This window comes from Coenobita brevimanus, chromosome 81, assembly GCF_032717465.1.
Source record: "Coenobita brevimanus isolate Jiangsu-jjx chromosome 81, ASM3271746v2, whole genome shotgun sequence".
Classification (NCBI taxonomy): domain Eukaryota; kingdom Metazoa; phylum Arthropoda; class Malacostraca; order Decapoda; family Coenobitidae; genus Coenobita; species Coenobita brevimanus.
The window spans coordinates 12,290,064-12,310,767 of NC_137034.1; positions in this window are offsets into that span (position 1 = coordinate 12,290,064).

Here is a 20,704-nt window from a genome sequence, read left to right on the forward strand (position 1 = left end):
TGTATACCTGTGGATCATTTTGTGCCTGAGGGGGTATTGGCTATCACCAACCTCCTCCCAGCACAAATGTCCACTAACGCACTGCCATTCTCATCTATCTCAGTAGGCACACCCCACTCACCAGCTATTCCATCCACCTTCACATTCCCTACTTTACCATTCCTATCACCAATCAAAAACACTCTCTCATTCCTTCCAAACTTTTCCATGTGTCTAGTTTTATTCTTGTCACTGTCAGACGACTTTATTCATTGTTGGGGACACTTCTCAATTCACCTTTATAGAATAAAACGAGTGTATGACAATGGCATTGGTATTTTAGAAGAATAAGGTGATTCAGTGAATGAAATTTTATGCAATGAATGAAACACTGAAATGGATGTAGTGAGAGACTTTAAGAGAATTATTTTATGCTGGCAATAACCATACAAAGGGAGAGTGAGAGACGGAGTAAAAAGGGTCCATGACAGTATACAGTTTGTGCCAATTATAGCACATCTGTCCAGTTACAATGAAACTAATCAGCCATATAAATTCACTCTATATACTAATTTATGCTTCGTATAAAAGGAAAACTATTAGCAAAATAAGATTATAAGGGTACAGCATTTGACTTTGCTGTGTGATCTTGAACTTCGACTGACTGTCCTCAAAATCCAATACCTTCGTTCTTTTCTGACCCTCAAAACCTCCCTCTAAATTTCTTCCAAATCGGATCAAAACTGTAATGTAGTATGTTGGTGATGGAGCGCGTTGTGCCAGCAGGTGTTACTGTGTTTGGATGGGACGTGAATGTTGGCCCTGGAGGATCTGTGTTGCCTTCCAGGGTTTGTGTGGGCTGATGTAATATTGGTGATACAGCCCCAGCCCCCCTGCTCATTCACACCACACTTACTCTCACACCCCAGAGCCAGGCGGGGTGATGAGGAGAGGGGTAAAAGAGGGGTGAGGAAGAAACGGTGGTGGGATGAGGTGTGGTAGGGTGAGGAAGATTTGTTGGTGGGGAGGGGTATGGTAGGGTGAGGAAGGTTCGGTGGAGGGGTGAGGTGTGATAGGGTGATGACGATTCTGTGGTGGTGTGAGGTATGGAAGAACAGGAATCTGTTGTGAGATGAGATGTGGTAGAGTGAGGAGGAAACGATACTGGGGTGGGTGTGGAGGGTTGAGGAAGGTGATGTGGTGAGGTGTGGCTAGGTGAGGAAGAGACGATTGTGGGGTAAGGTATAGTAAGATGACGAACGGTGGTAGGATGAGGTGTGGAGAGGTAATTGAGATTCGGTGGTGAGGTGAGGGATGGAGGGAAATGGAAGAAACTGTCATCAGATTATGTGGTGACGTGTGAGGAAGAAACCATTGTGGGGTGAGGTGTGGAGGGGTGAAGATTTGGTGGTGAGGTGAGGTGTAGAGAAGTGAGGAGGAAACGAGAGTGAAGTGAGGTATGGAACGATGAGAAACATTTAGTGGTGGGATAGGTTGAGCAAAATATGATGATCAATGGAGTGGACGAGTTACGAAAGAGAAGTGTGAATTAGGTGTGGGGAAGGGAAGAAGAAACAGTGAAGAGGAAGGAGAGGAGGTGTGTAAGGTGAGAAAGAAAGGAAGGGAGAGTGAAGAAAGGAGAGGAAATGAATCTACCTTGTTTATGTAATGCCTTCATTTCAGTCATCCTGTTACTTGTAGAGGCAGGCAGGTGCAGCCTCGTAAGGAATGGACTGTGGTGGTTTGAGGATGGTGAAGCATGAAGGGATGAGGGGATGAGGATATTGATAAATGAAGGGAAGAGGGGTGAGGATAGTAAAGAATGAAGGGATGAGGGGGGTGAGGATGGTGTGGAACGAATGGATGAGGGAGTGAGGACTGAGAAGAATGAAGGGATAGGGGGTGAGGATGGTGAAGAATGAAGGGATAAGGGGGTGAGGATGGTGAAGAATGAAGGGACAAGGATGAAACGGTGATTAGGGATGATGTAGCGACGTAAGAAACTGTGGATGGGTTAAAAAAAAGAATGTGGAAAAGGTCAGGTAGACTATTTTAAACAAATGTTCAGGATTAACTAAACGGATTAAACTTAGTTTATGGCACCAACATACGACACAGATAATATCTATCATAGCTATTTCTACCGTGACATAGATTACCAGGGTCAATAATAAATCTCCAGCTGTTTTCGGTGCAGCATTTGTAGGAGGCAAAACTGTGGCGGCGGGACTCAAGCTTGTTTGTCTTCGTCAGCTGTGTAATGGTAAGGAAACATGTGGCAGGCTCAGGAATAAGGAAAATGTCTTTCTTCTTCCACTTTTCCTCTTCCTTAGTTGCGCTATAGGAAGAGGAATAACATAATCTCTGTCTTTTCTTGTTTTTTTCTTCTGCTTTCGCATAGCTTGACAATATATTTCATTTCTATGTGATCTTTAATAGTCTCTCTCTCTCTCTCTCTCTCTCTCTCTCTCTCTCTCTCTCTCTCTCTCTCTCTCTCTCTCTGTGAGCAATTTCTTTCTTTCATATAATTTTCTTTCATGTCACCTTCTTTACCTGCTTTTGCAGTTCTTGTCTGCTATATTTGTTTCCTTTACCATCATTTTCTTTCCCCTTCTTAGCATTTTTCCTTCACTGTAACTACTTTCTTGTCTTTACATTTATATCATCCTGTCGTCTCCTCATCTTTCCCATCACCTGCATAATTTTCTTTAACTAGATCTTCTTTGTCACGTCGTTCTCCTATTCATTTTAGTTTTGTCTATTTTTCTTTCTATAAATTTCACTGATACATGATTTTCTTTCGTCTCTCATTATCGTCTCGTTCTTATCTCTTTCTTCTCCAGCCCAAGTTGTAATTAAGGTAATTCGTTTATCTTCTGTCTTTCGGCTTCACATGTTTCTTTCTTGTTGCTTTCTTCTTCTTCATCTTCCCCCCCTCTCCTTCTCCTCCATCACTCCATCACTATCACCCTACGTATAAACATGAATTAATTAGGAAGTGCAACACCCGCGCCCACCTGCTGGTCGAATATTTGACTCTGTCATGTGACCATGACCTTCGGCTGATCACTAAAAAAATCTGATTACTTCATTTTTTGCCTAACCCATAAGCTTTCCACCAAGTTCAGTTCAAATCAGATCAAAACTGTTCAAGTTGACTTTGCTTAGCGAACTTGACCTTCGATCTTTCCCTGTGACTCTGACCCTGGGCTAGTTGTTCTCAAAATCGAATCCCTCCCTTCCTGCCGTAATATAAACCGTTCTACCAAGTTTCTCATGAATCGGAAAAAAATTTTAAGTTGACCTCCGCATGTTACCCTGACAAGTATTCTCGTCGGTTAGCAAGTCTCCTAATACTCACAGCGATTCGTTTCTGGATGTGGCTGGTTAATCTAGGCTACGTTATTTATGTAGAGTATGGCGATACTGGAAAAATTTAACATAGGTCAGTAAGGCGTAATAACCAAAATATATTGCTTAGGAAATCGCGTTAGGAGCTTCCTTAGCCTACGAGAATACAGGCTCCAAATGCTCTCAAACTCAATAAATCAACCCTTTGTGTGGCCCTCAGGCCAATTACTACATTTGGTTCAGACCAGGTCAAACTTTTGCACATTTTTTACTTTTTTTATTTTTTGCTTTGTGCACATCTGTAACTTTAAATGAGACTCCTTATGGTCCTAAGAGGCATCTTTATTGGCAATTTATCACTGGATATTGAAAGCTGGAAGAAATTCGTAGAAAATGAAACCATAATTCATGAGATACTGGCTTTCGAATCCCTTATAAAACTGTGAGTATTAATGGCAGTTTGGAAAGCATGAGGGCAATCCACTTAAAAGCACCGCCCTAAAGGGAGTGTGTCCAGGAAATGAATGGTTAAAAACATTCATATACATCTGCTGCTTTGGAAATGTTACAGATCTTTGTGATTCTCTTTCACATTAACCTGGCCCGGATTTTCGTCCACTTGCAGGTTATTTCACGTAGCTCAGTGGCCGAATAAGATCAAATGGCTCTCCATACTTTTCATGCCAATGCGTCATTTCTAGCTTCATATTCTAGTATTAATCTACCGTTACAACTCAGCATTGGAGATGGAGAGATGGCATTTGAGGCTAGGTTAGTCTAAAATAAAAATAGCAGTGATTACTCGAGGAATACGAATGCAAAGTTAATGGAGTAATCTGATGGAAGCGAAGGATCAAGTTCCAAGTGGTGAAATTACCTACTCTTCTGGTACCTAACAAAGACATACAGGTTTCATTAGTTACAAGCAGAAAAAAAAAGTGTCTTATTGAAAGAGTTGATTAGTGAAGGCTATATATATAAATTTTTCACTGCAGTGGGTCTCGGAAGTTGAGTGATTGATTTGATTTGATTTGATTAATTTATTACGCCCGAAGGCGACAAACCTAGTACAGTGCCATGAGGCCATATGTGAGATGAGTACAGGGGAACTCGTGCCACGCAGGACACGCTATCGAGCTACAACAAATTAACACCCACCAAAGTGTGGATGACGCATGAGAATAACATGTAGGTTATCATCTTCCAACAAATGTTCACAAGTGTCCACTAATGTGAGTCCGTGTGGTATTAAATCAGAGACAAGTGGACATTGCAAGCAATAATGGTCAAGGGTGTTGGCATTGGGTGCGTCACATAGCTTACAGGAGGAGAAATGAGGTGCGTTGCCCGCCCCAGCCACCTGCCACACAGGTTGGTAGCCCAGTCTGAGGCCGGCACACACCACGTTATGTCGACGAACCATAAGACCACTGTGACAATATCTATGGGGACGAGAGAGAAAGTGGTCATAATGTTGGATGGACGCACTGTGAGCCCTCTCAGCATTTCTAAGGTAGAGAATAGGGGAGCGGGCTACTCTGCCTATTATCTGCTTGTAGCATATGGGGGAGGCATTAGTAGCATCCACAGCGGATCCAGTCCACAGGCAGTCCTTGCAAGGAGGTCGGCGGTGTTGTTGGCTGTGAGACCAATATGAGAGGGAATCCACAGAAAGTACACCACGAGCGAACGATCGCCGGCAGTGGCCAATTGACGAAGTATCTGCGTAACGAGGTGTTGATATGCAGGCCTGGGAGAGGATAGGGCATGGAGGGCCGGCTGTGAGTGACAGATGATCAAGCCGTTGTTGGAAGTTGAGTGAAATAATCTGGCGGTTTTAATAATAAATATGAGAGTAAGTATAACGAATAGAAAAATTTTTCAATCCTTCTCATGTTTAATTCTCTTTAACCTCTCTCATACTACTTCACCTCTTCTCTTACACTATTCCACCTCTTTTCTCACACTACCCCACCTCTTTTCTCACATTACCCCACCTCTTCTCACACAGTACACCACCTCTCTCACACTGGCTCACCTCTCTCACACAACACCAGCTCTTCTCTCACACTACACCACCTCTCTCACACTACACCACCTTCTCTCTCACACAATCTTACCTCCTCTCTCACACTACATCACCTCGCCTCTCACACTATCCCATCTTCTTTCTCACACTACCCAACCTGCTCTTTCACACTACCCTACCTCCTCTCTCATACTATCCCACCTCCTCCCTCACATTACATTACTTCCTTCCTCACACTACCCCAGCTCCTCTCTCACACTATTCCACCTCATCTCTCACACTACCCCAGCTCCTCTCTCATACTACCCCGCCTCATCTCTAATACTACCCCACGTCCTCTCTCACATTACACCACCTCCTCTCTCACATTACACCACCTCCTCTCTCACACTATCTCATCTCCTCTTTTACAATATCCCATCTCCTTTCTTACCTTACCCCACCTCCTCTCTCACACTACCCCACATCTCTCATATTACCCCACCTTCTATCTCACATTACCCGATCTAGTCTCTCACACTACTCCACCTTCTTTCTCACTCTACCCCACCTCCTCTACCACACTATCCCACCTCCTCGCTCACACTATCCCACCTCCTCTCTCACACCATCCCACCTCCTCTCTCACACCATCCCACCTCCTCTCTCACTCTATCCAGCCTCCTCTCTCACATTACCCCAGCTCGTCTCTCACACCACCTCACTTCCTCTCACATTTCCTTTCACCACCCACATCCTCTCCTCTTCTCACCGACGACTGAAGTAAAATCTAAAACCAGAATAAAAGTGTTAGGTCAAAAGGTAGGCAGAAGGAATGAGAAGCCGCAGGTCAGGGTAGACTGAAAAAAAAAAAAAAGTTATTTACAGAGCGTTCCAGTTTCGCCACGGTGGATGGAAGAGTGAGTCAGAATGTCAGTGGTTGCTTCTGATGTTTATTTGTGAGGCTGCTAATGTCCTGTGTAAAGTACACTTGTGGTGGTGTGTGTGTGTGTGTGTGTGTGTGTGTGTGTGTGTGTGTGTGTGTTTTAGTTCAAATCTTTTCCATATTAACAGTTTTTACCGACACTACATACTGAAGTTCTTTACTGAATTATTCCTGTCTTTCTCGCGTACTCATATCTTTTCACTTTCTTTATTTTCTTCGTGTCTCAGTATCTTTGTATAATTTTCCCCTTCTTCTCTCTTTCTTTTCCCTAATCTCTTTAACTTTCTGATTTCCTTCACTTTATGGTAACACTCTTATAATTACCGATGTTGCCTTGTTTTCTTATTTCATCTTTCTTTCTGGCGCCTTTTCTTCTCTACAGACAATTGCTATATGTTACTATTTTCGTTCTTGTGTCTTAAAATTTCGTCTCTCTTCTGTTACCCATATTTCTACATACGGTTCGAGATGATTCTCTCTCTCTCTCTCTCTCTCTCTCTCCCTCTCTCTGTATTTATATACCGGTATGGTATATATATATATATATATATATATATATATATATATATATATATATATATATATATATATATATATATATGCGCTTCATTAACCCTTTCACAACAAGGGTGCTCTCCAGACCTGAATGAAAATCGTTTAGTAACAGCAAGAATCAAAAGTGACGACCCCAACGTGACGAGGTAAACCCTTTGACTGCGGTGTGTCTGAACTGAACTAACTCGTCCGCCGTAAGCTGGAATAAAATACTAAGTTTATTCCCGGCCCAAACGTCAATCGTAGTGTCTTTAGTGTAGTCCGTACCCTGAGTCTGTGTTGAGTGTTGTAAAATAGTCTGAAGGTAGCGTAGGTAATTTGAACTAAAGAAATTGTGATATTCTAGTTGAAGGTATTTGTAAATTTTTATTAGAGACTCTGATACCGTACTCATTACAGTAGCCAACCCTTTCCTTCCTCTCCCCTCCCCGCCCTTCTCTCTCTCTCTCTCTCTCTCTCTCTCTCTCTCTCTCTTATTTTTCTTTAAACTTTCAGCAGGATAATCTACAGTGACGCCTTTATCATTTTACACATGTTACCTCCCGACAATTTTAGTGCGTTATGGAAACATCAGTACGTAATAAAGGCAGTTATCACCAGAGAGAGAGAGAGAGAGAGAGAGAGAGAGAGAGAGAGAGAGAGAGGGGAGGAAATGAGGGTGGTTACGTCTTGAATGATGGATCAATTTTCTTACGTACTTTCGTCTGCTTCTTATACTTTCATTGTTGTTTTGTTGTAAAGGGGGTGAAGGACGAGGGGAGATGAAAAGGGAGGAAGGTGAGACGTGAGAGGAAGGGAGAGAGGGAATATGTAGGGTGAGAAAAAGTGAGGGTGGGTGGAATGAGAGGAAGATAAGGGGTTACAGGGAGAGAGAGAATGGGAATATGTAAGATGGGAAAGGCTGAGGGTGGACAGAATAAGAGGAAGGTGAGGGGTGAGGGAGGAGGGAAAGGGAGGAAGGTGTTGAGTGCGACGAGTTAGGGGGAGGGAGGAGAGGTATACAGTGTACGAGTATACCACGTTTGAATCTAAGACAGAATCAGGGCGTAGTGGGCTCTGACAAGGGGTATGCCTGAGAATATTTACGTACTCATGTGTTTGCTGGTACTATGATAAAGGAATGGGATTGCCAATGCTGGCTGAAATTACCAAAATACTGTCATGAGCATAAAAAACTTAGGTTTCTCTTTGTAAGAAACATCCATTTCTGTCACAAGTTCACATGTGGCAAGTTATACGTAGACTGAGAAGATGTGAAGGGTGAGGGTGGAGGGAAAGAGTAAAGTGTAAAAAGGAGTACAAGGGAAAGCAAGCAGCAACATCCTATTGATCCTTTCGTGACTTTTTAAAGAGAGGGTTATAGCGAACAAAACTATTCTATCAGCTGAAAACAAGGAAAGAGAGCAGCAACGAACGTTAGGGTCCTTTTGAGGTTGTTTGTTACAGAAAACTATGACTGTAATATCTGCTTCCCCGAGTTCAGGAGAAGGATAGTGAAGGAAGTAGTGGGAGAAGGCATAGTAAGTAGTGTGGGAAAGAATGATGAATGATGGGATAGAGAATTGGGGAAGGTGTTGAGTGAGGGAAGTGAGGGGGAGAGAGAGGGTGCGGTTGCCTGTATGGGAGGGAAAATGTAAGAAGGTGTAGAGTGAGAAGCAAAGAGGGAGAGAAAGGGCAATGGGTGGTGGAGGAGGGAAAAGGAGGATGACGTTGTGTGAAGTGATGTACGAGGAGAGGAAGAGGGAGGAGGAAAGGGTAGGAAGATTTGAGGTGAGGGAAGGTGAGAAGGAGAGTGAGGGGTACTGTAGGATGAGGGGTGAAGAATGAGGGGAGGGGAGGAAATGGTGGGATGAGGGAAATACAGAGATAGTATGTAGGGTGAGAATAAAGGGATAAAAATATGGCGTTAGGGGTAGAGTGGCAGGGGTACCTTGAATGAGAAGGGATGGGAGGGAGAGTACAAAGGAGTACAAAGAAATACAAAGGAGAGCAAACAGGATGACCTATTCGACCTTTCGAGGCTGATTATTACAGGTTAGGTTCCAATAAACAGAGTTATTGTTTGTCAAAAACAAGGACAGGAAAGCAGGGAAAAAAAAAAGTGTGGGGTAAGAGGGGAGAAGGGGAGAGGGTTACGTAGGGTGAGAAAGGGTGAGGGATGAGAGAGGAGGGAAAGGTTGGAAGTGTTGAGTAAAGAGGGATGAGGACGGGAGTGGGTAGAGTTCGTAAGATGGGAAGAGGGGGAGTGGTGTGGGATGAGGTGGAGGTAAAAAGGAGAGAGGTAGAGGTATGTTCTCAATCTTGCATCATCTTTGAACATACTTGATATTTTGTTCTCTCGGAATTTAGCTTGGAAAAATTTTATTGCTTCTTTTGTAAAATCTGCTTCCAAGGGATTAGGTGTGCTGAGCCGACTCCGTGCCTTCTTTACCCCTGCACATTTGTTGACTTTATACTGGGGTTTTATTCGCCACTGTGTAGAATACAACTCTCGTGTATGTGGAGGCTTTCCATATGCAGCTCTTCTCAACAAGATGGCGCCAAAGGCTTTTCGTCTCATTAACTCGCCTCCTTTTACTGGCTCCCTTCAATTTGTCTCCTCGCCGCACTGTTGCATCTTCATCTCTTTTCTGTCGCCACTCCAATGGTCACTGCTTCTCTGGGCTGTCTGCTTACGTCCCTCCACCACTACGGCGGGCGTGTAGCACTCATTTAGCAGCAAACTCTGATCCCTTTTCTGTCCAACTCTCTAATGCCAGAGGTGGATGTTAATTCAAGTTCTTCATGTATGCAACAGGTTAACTCTGGGACTGTCTTCCTCTCTGTATCTCCTACTGCCGATTACCTACATTCTTTCAAATGCGGTGTGTCCAGGCATCTCGAAGTGTGGCTCTTTTTTATCTTGTTTTTTTTTTCTTGGAGGGAACAATTTTGCTGGCTTTATAACCCTTGGTTCCTTTTTCCTTTCATAAAAACATATATAATACATACAGTGAGAAAGGGTAAGGGAGGAGGCAAAGGGAGGAAGATGTGCAGTGAGAGAGGCGAGGGGGGAATGAGGGAGAGGTAACAGGGTTAGAAGTGAGTGGAGTGAGGGTGTAAGTGAGAAGATATGAAATGCGTGGGGAGCGATCGAGGAAGGTGAGACGTGTAGGGTGAGGTGGTATTGAGGAGGGCGTTTATGTGAGGAAGAATGAGGGGAGAGGAGGGAATATCGGGTGAGGAGGTGACTGGAGAGGTGGGATGAGGCTAGAAGGTTAGGAGGAGAGAGGAGTGAGGAAGGAAGGTCAGAGGTGAAGGAGATATACAGGAAGGAAATGCGGGTCAGGGAAGAGGGCCAGTGACATAAAATAGACTTTGTAGTTACTTGTAGCTGAAGTTATCTATTAGACTTGTGGACGAGCGGTTGTTATACTTGAGTTGTTTGTACGTTGATAATCTTGGTTCCCATTTGTCATGCAATGACGGAGAGGTAAAGAAATAGTATGGGACTATTTTTATTTGTCTTGGAAATAATAACAGAGTCTCTCACACACGAGTGAGTATAAGTAGAGTCCTTGTCTCCCTGTCTCGCTCTCTCTCTCTCTCTTCCAAGTTGCTAAGCCTTTCTCCCCACTACCTGCCGATTCTATGGCCTCTCTTCTTCTGAGCTCTCTTTCCTAAATTCTGGTGAAACAGGGATCGTGTCACGTGTGTTCACTGTGGTTGGAAAGTTCTAGAAGTCTGTGTGTGAGAGTGTGTGTATGTGTGTGTATGGTCACGAGGCACTGTCGTGTGCCTATAAAGCCCTCCTTGAGTTAAGAGTGTCTAAGCATGTTTAGCATTGCTCGATTCTAGCAGACACAGTACCCTCTCATCATCCGACTTCCTGCTACTATCTGTCTCTCTATCTATCTATTTATCCATCTATCTATTATGATTTGCAATTATAATATGAAGTCCCAACATATGCTCGGCACACGCCACTGGAGGTCCTCCGACAGCAATCATCATTGACATATGCTAATCTATTAGTATATAATATTGATTATAATATTGTATAGATATAACATTCATAGTAAATAGCAATTATCCAGTAATATTACATTTTAAACAAGTTGTATACATATTTGAATAAATGCAATGGTTGTTGTATAACATTTTGTAAGATGTGTATGTATAATAGACATATGCATATAATTGTGCAATGGTAATACTGCTAGGTTATACATTACATATTGAGTTATCCCTTTAGTAATGTCTAATATTTCACCTAACTTGTATGATGATACTGGTGATACAGAATTGTGGTATAGTTGTATGACTTATAACATTGTAGTAGCATTGTGGTAATACATAATTGTAACATTTTATGAATTGTTACAAAATATTGTGGTAATGCATAATTGTGTTGGCCTTATAATTGTAGTTACATTTTGTTAATGCAACTGTTACATAAGTGTCTTGGCCTTATAATTGTAGTTAAAGTTACATAAAAGTTACATCTTGTTAACGCAACTGTTACATAATTGTTACATATTGTGTGTAGTTACATAATTGTAGTTAAAGTTACATAAAAGTTACATCTTGTTAATGCAACTGTTACATAATTGGCAAAGTGTAACATAATGCAATCGTTTACCGTTACATAATTGTTACATATCGTTTGTAGTTACATAATTGTAATAATTGCAGTCCTGACATATGTGATCTTACTCTATTACTTTTTCTTTCTTTCTTTCTTCTTCTTTTTTTTTTTTTTGTATGTATTGATTTTCTATAGTTTGTTTGTCTTCGTTTGTCTACGCTTTTTCTGTGTTGTTCATGGTTGCATAATTGCTGGTTAAATCCCTTGGGACCCTTTTTTAAGGTTTAGTTTATATTGCACAGATATTACTGAAAAAGATATTATATAGTCCCATATTTTGCTATTTTATATAAAAAAATATATATATACACTATATACAGTATTAACTATATACACTGACTTGTTGTTCACTTGTACCTATCGTGGGTAATATGTGTGTCAGCACTGTGTGGAAATCATTGTCTTCACGATTGTGTTGAAGATGTTCACTTTTGCTAACGTCATTTGTGTTGGCCATTTTTTTCCTCTAGTTTACCTTGTAACTTAATTTATATGTTTCCACTAGGTAGCTTTAATTAATAAATGTTTAATACAATTCTTTTAATCACTCACTGAGTAACTGTGATGGTATATTTTCTTTATCACTTTGTAGATATAATAATGTATAGATGTATGTATGAAACATGTATTTTATGTAGGTATAAATGGTAACACTCGTTGGTAGTAAATAAATGTTATAATAAATGAATGAATATATACAGTGTAGAATATTTATTGTTGGTGATTATTTAGTGTTTGAGTTATGCAGATAACTGAAGTAAGTATGTGTATTTAAGCTGTAACTATACAGCACGTTTTATATGTTTGTGCAGAAGCTTATTGTCTATCACTGTGTATTGTATAAATGAAGTAACTATGTAACTCACTAATTTTTACCGTGGTGGGAATGGTGTTAGTGATGGTGCAGGTGGTGAGTTGACTGACGTGGCGTCTTTTCAGCAAGCACGCATGATGACGTCGACTTCCCACACTGGTAGCTGTGGTGAGTAAATGAGTAGCGATGAGTAACTTGAGTGAAGATGAGTAAGTAGGATGAGTTGTGAATATGGACTTGGTATTTGCTTCGTCGTCTTGACCTTTTCACTCCTGCGTCAGCGGTGGAGGTTGGGTGGATGTAGCAGAGAGAGGAGGGTGAGGTCTGGTAGTTGTGAGTTATGAGTCATGTCTCATTCTTCGTTTGTTTGTTTTGTTTTTCTTTGTCGATGTTTTCTCGGTCCTTTTCTCTTGTGATTTACTCGTTGTGGGATGAAGACTGCCGCTACTTGTAGGTGCGTGTAGAAGATTATACAGACGACTCGTAGAGTTGTTACTTGTAGTTGATTCTAGATGGTTGTAGTTCGTTGGTTCGTCGTAGAAATTTCAAGATTGTTTGTGTCAGTACTTTGTTAAACTACTTGCAAGGCGTCCTGTGACCTCTTCACCTCTACATCAGCATGATGATCGGGGAGACGGAGGGGGCTGGTTGGAGAGAATACTATCAGGAGCTAGTTGTGAGTTGTTGGTTGTGAGAGGTATTCTTGTTTTCAATCTTGATATTTTGTAGGAATTCACTGTTGATTCGTAGACGAGGTTCGTATACGTTCGCTGCTACCAAATGTCATAAAAAAGAATTTGTAGTTATTTGTAGCTGAAGTTATCTATTAGACTTGTGGACGAGCGGTTGTTATACTTGAGTTGTTTGTACGTTGATAATCTTGGTTCTCATTTGTCATGCAATGACTGGAGAGGTAAAGAAATAGGGTGGGACTATTTTTATTTGTTTTGGAAATATTAACAGAGTCTCTCACACACAAGTGAGTATAAGTAGAGTCCCTGTCTCCCTGTCTCTCTCTCTCTCTCTCTCTCTCTCTCTTCCAAGTTGCTAAGCCTTTCTCCCCACTACCTGCCGATTCTATGGCCTCTCTTCTTCTGAGCTCTCTTTCCTAAATTCTGGTGAAACAGGGATCGTGTCACGTGTGTTCACTGTGGTTAGAAAGCCTGTGTGTGAGTATGTGTGTATGTGTGTGTATGGTCACGAGGCGCTGTCGTGTGCCTATAAAGCACTCCTTGAGTTAAGAGTGTGTAAGCATGTTTAGCATTGCTTGATTCTCGCAGACACAGTACCCTCTCATCATCCGACTTCCTGCTTCTATCTGTCTCTCTATCTATCTACTTATCCATCTATCTATTATGATTTGCAATTATAATATGGAGTCCCAACACCAGGAGTGAAAAAGGGATAAGGGGTGAAAGTGGGATAAAAAGATGTTTGGGAAAGGAGAAGGATGAGGAAGTAAGGGAGAGGGATGTGAAGGGGGAGGGAGGGGGGGAGGGAAAGGGAGGAGGTTGAGGGATGAGGAGAGGTGAACTGAAGTGTGAGAGAGAAGGGAAGAGGGTGAATGGTAAGGTGGGAGTGTGAAAGGTTAGGGAAGAGTATGAATGAGTAGGGTGTTAAGGTGATGGAGAGATTGGACAGGGTTAGGAGAGGGAGGAGGAGGGATGTGAGGAGAGGTGAGGGAGAAAGGTAGGAATAACGGATGAGGGAGGAGGGTAAGAGGGTGGAGGGAGAGGGAGAAAAGTGGGAGTAATAGCCTACGTATGAGAGAGAGAGAGAGAGAGAGAGAGAGAGAGAGAGAGAGGGGGGGGGTTAGGATTAATTGTGAAGAAAGGAAAGGAAGAGGTGATGGAGTGAAGGTGACAGGAAGATAAGGGTGACAGAAAGTATCCTTATCCGCGTAATTGATGGTTTCACGATGAGCGGAAATACTGTTCGTTTTCTTTTTCGTAAGACAAATATTTCTGGATGAACGGAATTTTTTATTAGGGTACCGTGCATAAAATTCTGTCTTTATGTTGTATTTACAGTATATTAATATCAGCCGTAGACTTAAACGAGAAGTCATGGAATAATGAAAACGATGAGGAAGAGGAGGAGGAGGAAGAAGAGTAGGAGGAGGACCATTCAGAAATAATTGCCTTAGTCAATAGTGATTAGGAATATTTTCAGTATTTCATCCACTGCTCCAAAATATTTAAACAGAAAAAGATGCAGTTTTTCAACACAGAACACTTTGTAGGGGTGAGGGTGGCAGGGAAGGGGGCGGGGGGAGCAGAGTTTGAGGTTAGTGGGTGAGAGGTGAGTGGGTAAGGGAGAAGGGGTGAAGACGGTGAGGAGGGGCGACAGTGGGGTAAAGGTGGAGGAAACAAAGTGTGAGAGAGTTGTGGTCCGAAGGAAGAGCGGGAGGGGGGAGGAAGGAATGTGGAGGGAGAAGGTAAGAGGGGGTAGGAAGGTTGTGGAGGAAGTGGAGAGGTGAGGAAGGTTTGGAAGATGACGGTTTGAGATGACTGGCTGTGGAAGGAAGGAGAAGAGTGAGTGAGGAGCATTGAAACTGGTAGGAAAGATGAGTTAATGGGGTGAGTGAGAGGTTCAAGAGGGTTGGGGAGAGAAGATGGTGATGGAGGGGCCGTGTTCTCGTGGGCTTATGTGACTCACTCACACCTTAACCTGCCATAGTTTACTGGGTAATTTCTATAGGGTATGGTATATTTATGTTCCACATTTTTATTTTGCTGCATGTTATGTATGCAGACTACTGTAAATCAGTAGTAATCCCTTCAGTACGATGACATTTATTATGTATGTTCCTTTGCTACCATCCAGGAATCTTATTCATTTGAAGGAGATCTTATGAAGTGAAGGAAATAAAATATTATTGACTTACTAGAAAGTACGGAATTAAAAGTTATAATATGAGAAATGTGTCAGAAAGGAAGAGGTGGCAGGGAGCCTCCTAAGGCCTAAAGTATACGTCTTCACCCCACACTGACAGCACAGAAGGTCGCTACACTCACCTCCTCTAGCCAGCCTGACATGGGTAAAGCTCTCAGTCCACCCCTCGCCCACACACACACACACACACACACACACACACACACATACACACACACACACACACACACACACACACACACACACACACACACACACACACACACATTTATGGGTACAGTACTCATTGAAGGCCGTATCCAGAATTATAGGAGGAGGTCCTTGACCTAAAATGGAGAGAGAGAGAGAGAGAGAGAGAGAGAGAGAGAGAGCAGTATAGTATTGCCGATATGGTTTCTCAGGACAGTGGAGAATTTTTACAGTAATTGGAATAATGTTTTAAAATCTCTCTCTCTCTCTCTCTCTCTCTCTCTCTCTCTCTCTCTCTCTCTCCCTCCCTCTCTCTCTCTCTCTCTCTCTCTCTCTCTCTCTCTCTCTCTCTACTACAGGTTTGCTACTTTCATTTAGAAGTTGGTAAGTGAGGTATCCTAAAAATAAATTAAATCCACAAAAAATAAATAAGTAAATATAAACCTAATTGGTGAAGGAGAGGGCGGTGAAACATTGGTGCCTACGCGGTGACCCCCTCCAGTATGGTGTGTGTGTCGTCAACGTGAGCCTTTCACCACCAGGACCTCGCAGACTCCTGTAATACCTGGTATCTTCGGACGGTTTTATTCAGTTTGGCAAGACGCTTTAAACTTGACGAGGTATATGTAATCTTTATTAACCTCCTTATCACTGTAATTCCTAAGAAGATTAAATAATATCCTTAACACTCGAATTCCCGTAAAACTGAATAATATCCTTATTAACTTAATTCACATGAAATTGAATAACATCGTCTGACTGCAACAAGATTAAGTAAATAAGGCGCTTTATCGTGTTGGTTGGAAGAATTGGTCGATGTGTGTGTGTGTGTGTGTGTGTGTGTGTGTGTGTGTGTGTGTGTGTGTGTGTGTGTGTGTGTGTGTGTGTGTGTTGTTCACAAGGTGTTCTCTAAGCTAAATATAATTTCTCTTTGCGTAGTCGGAATAAACAGAAATAAAAGACGTTATAGCTACTAAAACTGCTAACTGAGGCTGTTTCCAACCCATTCACAATGAGAGGTCTGCCCTAAGCAGAACAAAATAATTTGACGGTGACAAGAATGAACCAAATACAGACGTCATCGTAATAAATGTTAACCCCTTCATTCGAGGACGTAGCCTACTTTCCTTTGTATTCTTTCTGTCGAATACAAAATGTGATGCAATTTATGGGAGACTCTTATAGCGAAGGGATTAATGAAGGCTGTATCTAACCCCTTCCTTTCGAAAGCCTGCCCTAAGCTAAATGTAATCGCCTGAGGGTAACAAGAATATAATAAAAATGATGCACTGTGGTTCACGGGGTTGATAATGGAGGCGGTAGTGGTCATTGCCTTGTGGTTTTTACCTGGCCTTTGTGGTCTTGTTATTGTAGCTATTTGGGCTCAACAGCAATTAATCCCTTCAGTGCGATTATCTTAATTACACCGTCTCATGCTAAACAAGATGGGGTGTTATGTATTGTTCGACGTGTGTGTGTAATCGCCTACTCTAAATCATCTGAAAAAAGAAGAGCCTTAGGTTTTTGAAAGCTGGCAGCTGATTGGTCAATCGAGTGCATGCATTAGTAACTATGTATTTTAAACATTTTTATCGTATGGGTTGTGCTTCATTCAGCACATCAATAATCGAAAGTACTAGTAAAGTGTGATGATTTAACTACCTTTATATAGTGTGAATTTTAGTGGTTGCCAAGTGTTTTCGTCTGCAAGAGATATATCCAGGATTAAATGTGGAGTGTCACTGAGGAAATCACGTGAGACTTCTGTTGTTCCTTAAACACCCTCTCAGCATCATTGACTTTTTTCATTCTTCTTGCCCACAGCTCTCACTGATGTTTCTTCCCTTAATTCATGTTTCCAGACCACTGCTTCTCGACTGTTACTTCCTTCTCACACGACCCTCTCCTTCATTATTCAGAAATTCTTCCCTCCTTCTAACATTTTATCTGCTTTTGTCCACCATTCTTCTATGTGTCATCGCTTCTAGATGACATTCTCCTCGAATTTCTCATTCCTTTGTGCCCTCCATTAACTTTCACTTTCTGATTCCTGCACCTCCTGTCCCTCTAAAAATATTGTGAAACAGTTTAGTCATTTTTGCATTCTCCTCGATGCCCTGCCCTTCCACATCCTGCCTGTCAACCCTTTTCCTTTACACTTTCATCTCCTCTTTTTAAACTTTCTCTCTCCTCCGTTCGTCGTCTTTCACCCTCCTCCTTCTCCCCTCTCGCCATCAGCTTCAATAATACCCGCCATTACCGTACCGTATACATTACTGGCCACTAGGGACGCTGCCTTCACGTAGTTCATGACCTCACCACCAGGGGCGCTACGACTATAGTTCATTTCACTTCCGTTACAGCTGAATGACGGATGTAGCTGATGGAAAGATGAGGCTGTAACTCTTCTTTGTTTCAGTTACATAATAAAACTCAGGCTTCTGTGTCAGTGGCAAGTCAACTTCATATCACTATGTACCATATTCATCCATCCATCCATCATCCAATCTTATGTTCCCCGTGAGGAGCGTAGGAGTACCATATTCAACCGGTAGTAAAAATATGTACAAGGTACCCCATAATATAGTATATAATGTTCCATTCCACTCCGCCAGGCTATTCCTCGTGTGCTGTGGGGACGGCTCATTGTCCATCAGTATCTACCCTACATCATTCATTTCCCCTCCAAATGCCACAGCAAGACCAACACTACATTCTTTTTACCCCATCTAGACCTGAAACTGCCATCTCTCCAATATTAAATTCTGAGTTGGTAACAATAGATTAACACTAGAATATGATGCTAGTCACGAGGAAGTGCTGTGGGAAGCATGTAGAACCGCAGCATTGTATTTCTATGCCTTCAGGCCTTGTGAAATAAGCTGCATATAACGACAGTCTGGACCAAGTTAGAGTAAAAAGAGTATAGCCGACTAAGACATCCTTGAAACAAGCATAAGATACTGCCAAGTGTTTCTAGTGAAGCGCTATTTACGCACCACCCTGTTAAATAGCAAAAGAGCATGTGATACAGGAACATGAAAACGATACATTTCTCTGGAAGCGAGCATTCTCATTCCCAGCCTGGCACTTTTTCTCCATCAGGATAAACTGGTGCTGTTGCGGCGCGGCGGTGCATGCATCCCTCGGCTCGTGCTGTTGGAGGTTAAGGAAACTGCCTAACGCCACTTCCTTAGTGATTTATTTTTGGATACAGCTATTTAGTATTATTTTCCATGTCATGTATGCTGAGTATGACGATATTAAAATGATCTAAGTATCGCAGAAGACGATGAAGAGGTGTAATAAGCAAAATAAATTCTTAGGAAGAGGTGCTAGGGAGCTTCCTTAACCAACGAGATGGTCAGACGCTCCATAACACCCACACTGTCTCGCCTCCCTGATCTGCCACACAGCAGTTGCCGCAAAAATATACTGAATTAACTATACCGTAATTGTGACGGTTCGGTCTTCTTCATCCATTTCTTTTTAGTGTGGAAGAGAAAGTGTGATTTTTTTTTTTTTTTGCAAGACTAAATCCGCCATATATCACTCCACGTGCATTTGAACCTTCACTGTCGTGCCACTTATTTATTTTTTTATTTAGTCTTCCCTTAAGGAAATTGTTTTATCTGCATCGTTTACTTTACCTGTTGTGAAAAAGTGGTCAATAGTTTTGATAAGTTCTTCAACATTCAATGTGTCTACTTTTATCCCTGTCAATGTCAGACGACTTTATTCATTGTTGGGGAGACTTCTCAATTTACCTTTATAGAATAAAACGAGTGTATGACAATGGCATTATGTTACTTTAGAAGAGTAAGGTGATTCAGTGAATGAAATTTTATGCAATGAATGAAACACTGAAATGGATGTAATGAGAGACGTTAAGAGAATTGTTTTATGCTGGCAATGACCATATGAAGGGAACGGAGAGTGAGAGACGGAGTAAAAAGGGTCCATGACAGTAGACAGTTTGTGCCAATTTTAGCACATCTGTCCAGATACAATGAAAATAATTAGCCATATAAATTTACTCCATATACTAATATATGCTTCGTATAAACGGAAAACTATAAACAAAATAAGAGTGTAAGGGTCGAGCATTTGACTTTGCTGTGTGATCTTGAACTTCGACTGATTGTTCTCAAAATCCAATAACTTCATTCTTTTCTGACCCTCAAAACTTTCCTCAAAATTTCTTCCAAATCGGATCAAAACTGTAATGTAGTATGCTGGTGATGGAGTGCGTTGTGCCAGCAGGTGTTACAGTATGAGTGGATGGGACGTGAGTGTCGGCCCTGGAGGATCTGTGTTGCCTTCCAGGGTTTGTGTGGGCTGATGTAATATTGGTGATACAGCCCCAGCCCCCCTGCTCATTCACACCAAACTTACTCTCGCACTCCAGAGCCAGGCGGGGTGATGAGGAGAGGGGTAAAAGAGGGGTGAGGAAGAAACGGTGGTGGGATGAGTTGTGGAAGGATGAGGAAGATTTGTTGATGGGGTGTGGTAGGGTGAGGAAGGTTCGGTGGAGGGGTGAGGTGTGATAAGGAGATGACGATTCGGTGGTGGTGTGAGGTATGGAAGAACAGGAATCTGTTGTGGGATGAGATGTGGTAGAGTGAGGAGGAAACGATACTGGGGTGGGTGTGGAGGGTTGAGGAAGGTGATGTGGTGAGGTGTGGCTGCGTGAGGATTGTGGGGTAAGATATAGTAAGATGACGAACGGTGGTAGGATGAGGTGTGAAGATGTGAGCAAGATTCGGTGGTGAGGTGAGGTGTGGAGGGGAAAGAAAGAAACGGTCATCAGATGGGGTGGTGACATGTGAGGGAGAAACCATTGTGGGGTGAGGTGTAGAGGGGTGAAGATTTGGTGGTGGGGTGAGGTGTGGAGGGGTGAAGATTTGGTGGTGGGGTGAGGTGTGGAGGGGTAAGGAGGAAAAGAGAGTGAGAATGAGGTACAAAGGGGTAAGGAGGAAACGAGAGTGGGGTGAGGTATGGAAGGGTGAGGAGAAAATGAATTTGGGATGAAGTATGGAGGAGCGAGGAGGAAATGAGAGTGGGGTGAGGTATGGAAGAGTGAGGAAGAAATGAGAGCTGGGAGAGGTATAGAAAGGTGAGAAACATTTAGTGGTGGGATAGGGTAAGCAAAATATGATGATCAATGGAGTGGACGAGTTACGAAAGAGAAGTGTGAATTAGGTGTGGGCGAGGGAGGGAGAAACAGTGAAAAGGAAGGAGAAGAGGTGTGGACGGTGAGAAAGAAAGGAAGGGAGAGTGAAGAAAGGAGGGGAAATGAATCTTCCTTGTTTATGTAACGCCTTCATTTCAGCCATCGTG